Source organism: Cryptomeria japonica, chromosome 9 (assembly GCF_030272615.1).
Source record: "Cryptomeria japonica chromosome 9, Sugi_1.0, whole genome shotgun sequence".
Taxonomy (NCBI): domain Eukaryota; kingdom Viridiplantae; phylum Streptophyta; class Pinopsida; order Cupressales; family Cupressaceae; genus Cryptomeria; species Cryptomeria japonica.
Window position 1 is genome coordinate 476,376,800 of NC_081413.1, and position 12,398 is coordinate 476,389,197.

The following is a 12,398-nucleotide window of genomic DNA, read 5'->3' on the forward strand; positions in this document are numbered from 1 at the left end:
GGACTTAGGCTCATATTCCTTCTAAAATTTTGGCTTGTACTCACCTTAGCCAAGTCAGGTTTCTAATAAGGACTCTAGGAGGATCCAAAGTGTGTGTGTAATATTTGGTTTGAGTCAAGTGTAGGCCTAGTTGAGTTAGTTTTCTTTCTAAGTTTACACTTTGTGAGTAGGTGTTAGTTTGAGTAGTTAAATTGCCTTCTTGATGGTCAAAAGAAGCATAACTTGTTGAGAGCATTAGAGAGGTTTAAAATAGTCTTAGGAATGTTGAAAAAGACATGAATGATGATATGTGATAGGTTTCCTAAGTTGGAAGGGCAAGATTTGAACAATTGTAAAAGATGTCATGACAACTTTTCAAGTTGTCATGATAAAATTTATCCTAAACTAGCTAGCGGTGAAGTTAGGGTTGAATCACTGCCCTAAGATGCCTCCACACATGGAGATGCCTATATATACCCTCTTTTGTATGGAGACAAAGGTTAGATGCATGGTATTTTTGAGTTTGACAATCTTAAACTACTCATTTTCAGACTGTTAACACTGTTATCTTCTATTTTTGCTTTGAACAGTCACTAGAAATGGATTGAAACCATTGTTCCAAGATTGGTTCTGGGTTCCTTTTTGTTTCCTAGTACTATTCTATCAATTTCATGCTTTGTTGTTAAGTTTTGTTAGTGTATTTACTATTTTGTTCCTAGATGGCCAATTTTGGCTTGTAAATAGCAAACTATGTAAAAATGGGTGCCCCATAAAATCCCACTGTGGAAACTTCATAGCCTATTGGGACATGGTTGGCAACCCTATGTATATTGTATATATGTATGGAGGAGCACTGAAAACAAAGGAAACTATTGTTACCACCTTGTCCTAGGCGAGTCTAGGAGCAACTCGGCTAGAGAAAACAAGGTGTAAACTGGATGTATAGTGCAAGGGTGACTTCAAAACCTAAACTATAGCATTTGACATTGAAGGATAGGTCCATTCAGAATTCTAGTTGAGAGGAGAATCTTTGACAACCTTATTGCATAGCCTTACCCCTTTGTTGAATAGTCACAGCCAATGGAAGCCTACAAACCCTAACAAAAACCCCATTTTTTGGGTTCGGGCACTTTACGGCAAGTTGGGGGACTAAACCCAAAAAAATATTTTGAGGATTGATGAGTGACTAAAGAATCACATAACTTATTGCAGGGTCTTTTGGACCGATTCACTCAAAACCCTTAAAAACCGGATTTAGGAGGCCTAATTAGGGCTCATCCTTGTAGCCCTATTTCTAAGCAATTTTATAAAATCGGTAAGGGAATTGAAGATTGAAAAACCTAAAATGAACCTAGTTGATCTCATTTCATGGTAAATACCACCTCCACACCTCTGCAATATCCCATAACAGTATGGGGGTGAAAAGTGAGAAGTTGACAAGTTGTTGTCAAGGTTGCAAGATTGAGTATATGAGAAGCATATTGAATTGGTAGAGTTCCTAGTCAAAACACGTGTTGCAAACACCTAAAGATTGGCAAAGAGAGAGTCCTAGTAGAGATTGACAAGGACTTGGAGGTCTTGAAGCATAGCTAGACCTGGTGAGGTTGGTGGAATTGAGCAACACCAACTAGGTGAAGTGTGACCAAACTAGTGGAACCCTACCAAATTGGTATTAGAGCCTACAAGATTTGGGCTAGGTAAAGTTGATGTCCTTAGAATTGGAAGAGTCTGTTGGAGACAAAATGGTGACTAATGCAGAGTTCGCAAAGAAAGTGGATGATCAGGAGGAAAAGAATAGGCTCCTGAAGGAAAAATTGGCAGAATTGGAAGGTAAGCTTGGTGAAATTGAAACCAAGGAAGATGAAGTGTTGGTAAAGGTTGAAGGAGTAGGGGGAAGGGTAGAGAGGTGTTAGAAGTAGACAAAGTACCTGAACCTGATCCTATTTTGGAACAGGAACCTTTCCTAAAAACATTGAAAGCCTTGAGTGGTAAATCACTAGAAGGATTGCCATTGTTCACTGGTAAGATAGAAGTAGAAGTGGTTCTATAATAGATAGAGGGTATGGAGAACCATTTTGAATGTGAAGGCATAACTGAAGCTCAAAGAGTCAAAGTGGCCAAGTGTAGGATGAGGGGAGCCGCTCTCACATGGTAGAAATTTATGCAGGATGAGAGGAAGAAAGTGGGTAGAACCCCCATCTCTTCTTAGAGAGGGATGTTAGTCAAAATCAAAGAAGCCTATCTCCCTGATGACTATAAAGTGCAGATCCATAGGAAAAGACAAAACCTAAGACAAAAAGACCTTGATGTAGGTGGTTATACGGAGAAGTGTCACAAACTTAGTCTTAAATCTCATGTAGTGGAAGAAGAAAGCCTTAAGGTAGCTAGATACCTAAATGGACTAAAGATGGAACATCCAAGAAGAAATTAGTCTATTGAGCCCAAAGACAGTACATCAAAGCTATCAACTTTCCCTTAAAGTGGAAGAAAAACTGAAAAGGAAACATGATTCAAGTAGTAGCAGGGGCAGAGGTAGAAGAAAAGAAAATAGAGGCCATAGGGGAGGACTTGGAGGAAGAAATTATGAGCAAAGAACACAAGGTGAGTCTAAACTCACTGAGCATCAAGAAGTTGTTTCAAATAGAGGAGGACCTAGTAGAGGAAGGGGGTCAAATAGTGGTTTTAGAGGAAGGTCTAGTGGACAAGGTAGAGGTTCATCCTATTTTACAACAATGAAATGTTACCATTGCACTCAGCTTGTTCATCCAGCATATAGGTGTCCAAAGAAGGGGTCATCATCACAAAGTAGTGAGAGGAGAGTGATCTAACTTCAAGAAGAGACTTCAAGCAGCAAGACTTCAGAGGTTGCCTTAGAATCAGAGGTAGGTGACAACCTAATGATAAGAACAACTTTGATAAAACAACTTGTCAGAGAAGAGCTTATCCAAAGGAGATCATTATTTAGGATCAAATGCAAGATTATGGACAAAGTTTGCAAAGTGATAATTGACTCAGGGTCAACAGACAACATTGTGTCTGAAGAGGCAGTGAGTAAGCTTAAATTACAAAGGATACCTCACAACAAACCATATAGGGTCACTTGGTTGAATAAAGGCCAACATGTCCTACTCAATGAGCAAACATGGGTGGATTTTACCATTGGGAGGTATAAGGACAAGGTGCTATGTGATGTCCTGCCTATGGATGCATGCCATCTTCTATTAGGAAGACCATGGCAATTTAATAGACAAGCTATTCATGATGGAGCCAAGAATGCATATTCGTTCAAGAAAGATGGAGTTACATTCAAGATACAATCTATCCTTGAAGAAGGTGAAAAGAGAGCAGCAGGTCCTAATATCCTTTTGGTAAGTGAAAAACAATTCTTGGAGACACTAGAGGAAGGTTTGCATTAGTGATGAAACCTAAAGAGGAAGACAAGAAAGAGAAGCCAAATTTGCTAATAGAGGTTCAAGACCTATTGAAACAATTCAAAGAGCTTGTGAGTGATGGTCAACCAGCCACCTTGCCTCCTAAAAGAGCCATAAGCCATCAAATTGACCTCATCCCTGGAGCCTCATTACCTAACAAAGCAGCCTACAAAATGACTCCCCAATAAGATGTTGAAATTGCTAAACAAATTCAAGAGCTCTTAGACCAAGGCCTAATTAGGAAAAGCATTAACCCATGTGTTGTACCTACTGTCTTAGCCCCAAAGAAAGGTGGTACATGGACATTGTGCACTGATTCTAGGGCTATAAATAGAATCACCATAAGATATAGGTTCCCAATTCCTAGAATAGAGGACCTAATGAATTGTTTAGGGGAAGCCAAATACTTTACCAAAATTGACCTTAAAAGTGGATACCACCAAATAAGGATTAAGGAGTGTGATGAATGGAAAATAGCATTCAAGACAATAGAGGGTCTTTATGAATGGCTTGTAATGTCATTTGGCTTATCAAATTCCCCAAGCACCTTCATGAGGCTCATGAATGAGGCGTTGAAGGACTTTATAGGTAAATTTGTAGTGGTGTATTTAGATGATATTCTCATTTTCGGTAAGAATAGGGCAGATCATGTTTAGCATTTGCAAGTTGTACTTCAAAGATTGTATGAAGAGAAGCTAACCATAAACTTGGACAAGTGTGAATTTATGAAGCAGGAATTGATTTATCTTGGGTTTGTGTTGTCACATGGAAATCTCAAGATGGATCCTAGAAAAGTTGAAGCCATAGTAAATTGGCTGACTCCTAAGTCAGCAACAGAGGTGAGAAGCTTCCATGGTCTAGCTCAATATTACAGGAAATTCATTAGGCAATTCAGTGTTATATGTGCACCAATGTTGGACACTATTAGAGGTGGACTAAAGGCAAAGTTTCAATGGAATGAACAAGCAAATAAAAGTTTTTAAACCTTGAAAGAAAGTATACCCACTCAACCGGTTTTGGTGTTGCCTAGTTTTGAGAAACTCTTCACAATGGAATGTGATGCAAGCAATGTTGCAATAGGTGTTGTCCTAAGTTAGGAAGAAAGACCAGTAGCTTTCCATAGTGAGAATCTAAGTGATGCTAAGAGGAAATACTCCTTATATGACTTGGCTTTATATGCATTAGTGCAGGCTTTGAGGAAGTGGAGACACTATCTCCTTCCTAAGGAATTTGTAGTCTACACATACAATCAAGCTTTAAGCTTCTTAAACTCACAAGAAAAGTTTAGTCACAAGCACATAAAGTGGGTAGAATACATGCAAGCCTACACATTTACAATTAAGCACAAAAAGGGAGAACTAAACAGGGTTGTTGATGCATTGAGTAGAAGACTCTTGACAGTCCAAGAAATCCAACTAAGAAGCATGGGTATTGATAGTTTTAAAGACCTATACCCAGATGATGAAGACTTCTCAAATGCCTATAAGGTATGCAAAGAGTATCAAAATCATTTTCATAGTGATTTTTCTGATTTTACCCTGCAAGATGGGTTATTGTTTAGAGGAGGGCAACTTTGTGTGCCTAGAGGGTCAATAAGAGAAAATCTCATACAAGAGAAGCATAATGGCAGCCTTAGTGGTCATTTTGGAGTCAACAAGACTCAAGAGTTAGTCCAAAGGTATTATTATTAGCCTAGGATGAACAAGGACGTTAGGAAGTATGTGGAAACTTGTATTGTTTGTCAAAAGGCCAAGGGCACATCTTCAAATGTCAGTTTATACCAACCTCTTCCTATACCAAATAGACCTTGGGAGTGCATTAGTATGGACTTTGTAGTGGGTTTTCCAAGGACAAAGTAGGGATTTGATAGCATTTATGTCATAGTGGATAGGTTTAGTAAGATGGCCCACTTTGTACCTTGCAAGACCACTCATGATGCATGTCATATAGCTCATTTGTTCTTCAAGGACGCGATAAGGATACCATGGTTTACCCATGAGCATTGTTTCAGACAGGGACTCAAAGTTCATGAGTCATTTTTGGAAGACACTTTGGCAAAAACTTGGTACCAACCTATCCTTTGGATCAGCCTACCATCCATGAATAGATGGGTAGACCGAAGTGGTTAATAGGAGCTTAGGAAACCTATTGAGGTTCCTTACCAAGGATTATGGTCAGACATGGGATCAAGTGTTATCACAAGTTGAATATGCTTACAATGACACTATGAATAGAACCACAGGCAAGAGTCCTTTTGCGGTGGTCTATGGTCTTCACCCAAGGGGTATTCTAGAGCTAAGGGACTTAGGAAATGCAGCAATAAGGAGTGGATATGTTGAAGATTTTGCTCAGTCAATGAAAGAGGTACATGAATCAGTCAAGCAAGCATTGATGGAGAACACAAGTAACATCAAGCAAAAGGTTGATGAGAGAAGGAAGAACCTACAATTCCAAGTAGGTGATCTTGTCATGGTGCACCTTAATAAGGAAAGGCTACAACAAGGAGTGCCTAATAAGTTGCAGATGAGAAGGTTGGGTCCATGTGCCATTCTATCCAAGTATGGAGAAAATACATACAAGGTGGAACTACCCAAGGATATAGCATTGTCCCCTATAATGCCCCGCCAGGAACCCTAAAGGAAAACAACACAACTAGGCAACTAAAGGGTGAAATAAAAAAAAATTTAAGATTAAGTGCATTAATTATAACCATTCAACGGCTAATAACACAGCGGAAGACTAACACATGATTTCCTAAAGGTTACCAATGAAGATTAATCGTAGATTATATTAACACCATGGTTAATCCAATTGTTCATTTAATTAGATAAAGTAAATGCTTCAGTTCAAAACTACACATACATCTAAATTCCATAATGAAAGAAATCAAAGTATTCCAATGCATTCAATTTTCCATAAATCATTTATACATCAGAACAAAGCAACTGAATTAACATACATTTCACTGACATACTATTACAATATCCATAAATACATGGCTTCCAATAATACCATGGATTACAAAGTTACAATATCAAGGTTACATAAAAGTCTGATACAATGACCACAAGGTCTCAACTAAATAATGATCACGAACAAGAGCTGGTACATGAACCATGAACCAAAAAAAAACCAGTGAAGCCTTTCCTCACCTAAAGATACAATCCAGAACATCCGATGGGAAGTGGCACTACCACCCGACCATGTGATCCCTAAATGGAACCACCCCACCGTACTAGGAGATAGTAGAAAACCCTCAAGCAAGCAAAGTAGACAAGTACGAAAGAAATACAAAACTCCACAAACATCCATGTGACTCAACTCACAAAACACTAGTGACTCTAAGGAGAGAGTGTCATCGCATAGCTTGATGGTTACCATGGTACAGCCTCCATAGGTCTCGGCCCACATCCTGGGTTATCCTGGTAACCTCTCCTGAGCCTCCGGTTCCAACTAAGTCTCATGCGGACCCTACCAATCCTTTCGTGAAGACAAGGTGGTAAGTTTGTCATTCTACGCCTTCTCGTAATATTATGAGCCCTGTACAAGCACTACACCTATGCACGAGGTACATTATCTTAATTAATATTTATTCTACCCACCCCCTAATCAATTATTAGGTTATCACTTTTTATCTGACTTTCGACGAGTTATCTTGTCATCCACTTCGAGCACGGCCCCCACTCGAAAGCCACTCTCTCTCATAGGACACTAACAGGAAAGGTCTCTCTACGAGAACTCTATGGCGAAACAAACAGCCATAACTAATCCGGACACAACACGGGTGAAGGATACACAATCACTAACCCAAGATTGACCATTTGGACAAACACACACAATGGCTCACATCAAAAAGGTTATACAACAACACCTGACCAAGGAGATATAACAACATAGGACACAATGACAACTCAACCGAAATTGCGATGAAATTAAGCTTGACCAAAAACATCATACACAAGATCCTAATACAGGCAATCTTTTATCAAAACAGCCAATAGCATAAATAACTTGCAACTAAAGATTTTCTAGACAATAAGGATTACAACCAGATTAAATAAATCAATTTTGTCATTTGTCCAATAAGTCAAATAAAATCACATAAAAATTAATCTCCTAATGTATTTCCCGACATACATATAAAATCTAAAAATTATAAACTTTTATGATAACACCCATACTATAAATTGATTATAAATATATCAACTCATAAATTAATTTCCTCAATATTAAAATCATACTAAAATAATATAACACCCATAAAACAAAACAACTTTTATATAAACATGTGTGTGTGTGTGTGTGTGTGTGTGTGTGTGTGTGTGAGAGAGATAAACTAATAAATTACTCAAATTATCCAACCCCGACACGAAACCCGAAATTGTCATGTTGCAGTACGCACAGGGAACAAAGAAAGAAAAGCATATAACTGCCGCCACTGTGCACGGTAGCCCATGCTACCACACAGTAGCACATGTTGCCGCCGGTAGCACTGCTACCGCATGGTAGCAGGTACTACCATCCAGTACCACTACTACTGTAGGTGGCTCGCTACCCTCTATTTTATTTTTATTTTTTATTTTATTATTTTTATTATTTTTTTTAAATTAATTTCCTTGCCCAATATAACCATAAAATAAATAAATTTCCAATATCAAGGAAATTCTTTCTCACAAAATTTTATAATTAATATATATATATATATATATATATATATATATATATATATATATATATATTTATTTATTTATTTATTTATTTATTTATTTTTATTTTAAATTAAATAAATTAAATTTTCAAGACCTAAATATCCCAATAAATTTAATTAACAATTAAATTTATTTCTAAAGTAAATAAACCATTTCACACAAATATAATTAAAAGACTACCATAGCCAAATACTGGAACAAAATCAATCAAGAGGGAGTGATTTCTCTGGTAACCCCATTCCTCTCAAATCTTGAAATTTCCATACACAATAAAAATCTTGACAAATTTTCCATAAACTAGAAATTATCTTCAGAAATGGATTTTAACCAAAATCAAGAAATAATCAGACAGGATTTCAAATTTGACAAACACCTTAATACACACATCATTCAGAGAGATAGAAGAATAGAAATATTTTCTTAAAACAAAATCAAAAGAAGCCACCCAACCTGGTATAGCTTTCCTGGAAGAATTTTGTAGAAGAGCCCTAATCTTTCCAATAAATTTCTTCACCTAAATCCTGACATGTTTCCTGTGTATCCTAAAATAATGACATATTCCTCTTTTTAAACTAAAATTTTAGGTTGAATAACTTATTCTAAAAAACCTAAATTAAGAATAAAAACAATTTTATTTTCTTTTCTAATTTTGTAACAAAAGATAAGCCAACATGCAATAATTAAAAATCATTATTCTTTCTTTTCTTTTCTCATGCAAATTAATTAATTTTCTAAATAAAGAATTAAAGCAATACTTTAATTCTAATTAATTCTTTTATTCATTTATTTATTTATTCTTTTATTCTTTTATTTATTTATTTATTTATTATTTTATTTATTTAAAATTCTAGGAAATAATAAATACAATTAATCAAAAAAATTTAAATAAAATATATTTCTAATATCATGCAGCTTGCAACTTAATTTAATAACTTCTTTTAATTAATTAAATTTATAATCTCAATGCATATATAATTCAACTATGAGATAACTCCATAAACTTAATTAATTAATCAAATCCACTAAAACACACACACAAAACAAATATCAAGCAAACACATAAAAGATCAAACGACAAAATACAAAGGCCGAACAAACTGACAAGATGACCAACTGACAACACTCACATGAGTGTAACTAAGTAAAATAGGGTCAACTACTATCTCCTCCACTTCCATCGGAAAATATAAGGCACGCTCAGACCTATGAAGCCAGGTGGAGATGATACCTCGTACCTACCCGGTACTTGTACCTGCAATACCCTGCATCATCGAACCACACATGCATATATACAATATAGAAAACACGGTATACACACCGATGAAGGAGAATCGCGACATTCCCTGTCTCACCGAAATGAGTGAAGGAAAATTGTCCCCTTGCATCCAATACACTCGCAGAAACACAACATATAATTCCACATTGCATAAATAAAGTAAAATGTCAGTACATAGCAATAATCCATAAAATGTCATAAATCACAAGTGTTGAAATACTACAAATAAATTATGCATCTCGTATCCAGATAAAGCATGAAATAATGTCATAAAAATCTGAATAACACATCATGGTAATGTATCCACTAAAAACAAACAATAATAAAGTATGAGTCTAATGAGTTCAAACGAGTAGGGGTACTACATCCCCAGTCTTCAATGTGGCAGACTTGGTTGCTTACAAAGGACCAACTCCAGGTTCAGATTACAGTCACTCAGAGGTATCAGATGATGTAAATAACCTTCAAGTACTAGCAAAACCAAATCCAAAGGCTAAAAAGATAATGAGTTCAAGGGTCACTAAAAAGACTAGACACCAAACTTATTGGTATCACCTAGTTAAGTGGCATGGGATGGATGATGCAGAGGCTACATGGGTGCCTGAGACAGATTTCAATAAGTTCGGCATTGATCATAAATTGATCCCAAAAGAGGTAAAATGACTTCTTTTTGTTTGGGAGAATGGTGCAAGAGCACCTAAGACTTAGGCTCATAGTCCTTCTACAATTTTGGCTTCTACTGACCTTAGCCAAGTCGGGTTTCTAATAAGGACTCGAGGAGGATCCAAAGTGTGTGTGTAATATTTGGTTTGAGTCAAGTGTAGGCCTAGTTGAGTTAGTTTTCTTTCTAAGTTTGCACTTTGTGAGTAGGTGTTAGTTTGAGTAGTTAAATTGCCTTCTTGATGGTCAAAAGAGGCATAACTTGTTGAGAGAATTACAGAGGTTTAAAATAGTCTTAGGAATGTTGAAAAAGACATGAATGATGATATGTGATAGGTTGCCTAAGTTGGAAGGGCAAGATTTGAACAATTGTAAAAGACATCATGACAACTTTTCATGACAAAATTTGTCCTAAACTAGCTAGCGGTGAAGTTAGGGTTGAATCATTGTCCTAAGATGCCTCCACATGTGGAGATGCCTATATACACCCTTTTTTGTATGGAGACAAAGGTTATATGCATGGTATTTTTTAGTTTGACAATCTGAAACTACTCATTTTCAGACTGTTAACACTGTTATCTTCTGTTTTTGCTTTGAACAATCACTAGAAATGGATCGAAACCATTGTTCCAAGATTGGTTCTGGGTTCCTTTTTGTTTCCTAGTATTGTTCTATCAATTTCATGCTTTATTGTTAAGTTTTGTTAGTGTATTTACTGTTTTGTTCCTAGACGGCCAGTTTTGGCTTGTAAATAGCAAACTATGTAAAAATGGGTGCCCCATAAAATCCCACTGTGGAAACTTCACAACCTATTGGGACATGGTTGGCAACCCTATGTATATTGTATATATGCAAGGAGGAGCACTGGAAACGAAGGCAACTATTGTTACCACCTTGTCCCAGGCGAATCCAGGAGCAACCCGGCTAGAGAAAACAAGGTGTAAACTGGATGTATAGTGCAAAGGTGACTTCAAAACCTAAACCATAGCATTTGACATTGAAGGATAGGTCCATTTAGAGTTCCAATTGAGAGGAGAAGCTTTCAAAACCTTATTTCATAGCCTTACCCCTTTGTTGAACAGTCACAGCCAGTGGAAGCCTATAAACCCTAACAAAAACCCCATTTTTTGGGTTCGGGCACTGTACGGCAAGTTGGGGGACTAAACCCAGAAAAATATTTTGAGGATTGATGAGTGATTGAAGAATCACATAACTTATTACAGGGTCTTTTGGACCGATTCACTCAAAACCCTTAAAAACCGGATTTAGGAGGCCTAATTGGGGCTCATCCTTGTAGCCCTATTTCTAAGCAATTTTATAAAATCGGTAAGGGAATTGAAGATTGCAAAACCTCAAATGGACCTAGTTGATCTCATTTCATGGTAGATACCACCTCCACACCTCTGCAATGTCTCATAACAGTATGGGGGTGAAAAGTGAGAAGTTGACAAGTTGTTGTCAAGGTTGCAAGATTGAGTATATGAGAAGCATATTGAATTGGTAGAGTTCCTAGTCAAAACACTTGTTGCAAATACCTTAAGATTAGCAAAGAGAGAGTCCTAGCAGAGATTGAGAAGGAATTGGAGGTCTTGAAGCATAGCTAGACCTGGTGAGGTTGGTGGAATTGAGCAACACCAACTAGGTGAAGTGTGACCAAACTAGTGGAACCCTACCAGGTATCTCGGTCAGTCATGTCCAAAGGACATGATCGGTCAAGGTACCACTTGATCGGTCCCCTCCATGATATATATACACCGCTAAAATGTTGTGGAGAGTACATAGAAAATATTAATGCTCTCTCTCCACCTACAACAAAGAAAAGAAATCAGATTTATTATATTGTGAAATAACATATACCTAAAAAGAAAAATTACATTGAATATAACTTGCTCTTTGAATTGAAAATTGAAATACATTTACAAAAAATAGTCTACAAAATATTTGCAGTTCCTTCTATTATAATGCATTCTTATCTTAGGGGTCCACTCATATACTAGAAGTAGATCTAATGTTCCTGTCATACCCCCATACTATGAGTCTTATTGAATGTAATCTAAAGTTTGTTGTCCATTTCCATAAACTTTTGACTATATTTTTGTAGAAATAAATAGCACAAGTAGGTTTTGAACCTGAATGTCTTAGTGGAACCTCCTTTAGTCTGCAAATTATTTCTACATAGTTTTTGCAACATGCTCAATAAATCTATATTTAGCAGGTGGATTTACAAAATGAATATTATATACCAATTCAAGGAGGCTTGCACCCACAACCCCGTTACTATCCAATCCAAGGAAAAATGCTAACATCGAGAAAGTATTTTGAGCCCATGATTCAAAAATATCA